Raw genomic sequence first — 1,064 nt, forward strand, 5'->3', positions numbered from 1 at the left:
CCGATAGTCATTCGTGTCCATAATGACAATGCCCCCGCCTTTGTCCGCTGGGCGCACAATGATGTTAGTATTCGCGCCCAGCGTGCGGAGGGCCTGCCGTTCTTCGTTGGATACGTTATGATGAGTGACTTCAGACGCTTTGGTGTATTTTGACACCGAGTCTCCTAGAAGTCTCATAAAAGTTTTTATGGACGGATTGAATGACTGGGGATCGAATTTGGAATGCTTGCGACTGTCGATGAATGATTGATGATTGTCTGTGATCGGAGGAGTCAGGGTATGCTGGAAGTGTTCGCCTAGCCTGAGTTTTCTGGCAAGTTTGTAGGTGTCAATGCCCCATTGTAGGTCGTCATGTCTATTAGTGGGGATGAATGATAAACCTTTCTCCAAAACAGATTGTTCAGCAGGGTTGAGGGTATATGAAGATAGGTTATAGATCACCGATTCCTTGGAGTTGTCCTTGTGGGTGTTCCTTTGATTTTGCCCGCCCCTGCGGGTGGCCTGCCTCTTCCTCTTGCTGTTGTGGGCGCCATGGTGGGTGGGTTCCCTAAAGGGATGGAGTTGGCTGAATCGGGTATGGTGTCCATGTCATTATAAGCAAACTCGCTGTCGCTGTTAGATGTAGCGATGTCACGGCTCTGGCCTTCGCGTCTCCTGCGCCAGTGATGTTTGGCCCTGGCGTTGTACGGGCGCTGAGCGGTTTGCTCCCCCCCCATGGCCCATCTGTAAACTTTGTTAGTTTCATAGTCCTCAGCCACAGCCGTGTACTTGGACCTTTTGAATTTAACCAGATCTCGGTGGTATTTGTCCACCTGGGACTGAAGCTTGGTCATCCATTGCTGGCTGGGGTCATCCATGGCAGCCGCTCTGAATGTGGGCTCGACCTGGTTGATCTTTTCCCTGGTCAAAGCCAGCTCGCGTCCAGCCTCCTCCACTACCAGAAGAACCAGGTCCAGGCTACAGCGATTAAGGATTCCCACCCACTTGCTGCAGAATTCAGGATTGTAACGTCCTATAGTAGGGACGTTGCGTATCCTGAATCCTCGAGGAATCATTTTTTCCCT

Source organism: Crinia signifera, chromosome 5 (genome assembly GCF_055691185.1).
Source record: "Crinia signifera chromosome 5, ASM5569118v1, whole genome shotgun sequence".
Classification (NCBI taxonomy): Eukaryota; Metazoa; Chordata; class Amphibia; order Anura; family Myobatrachidae; genus Crinia; species Crinia signifera.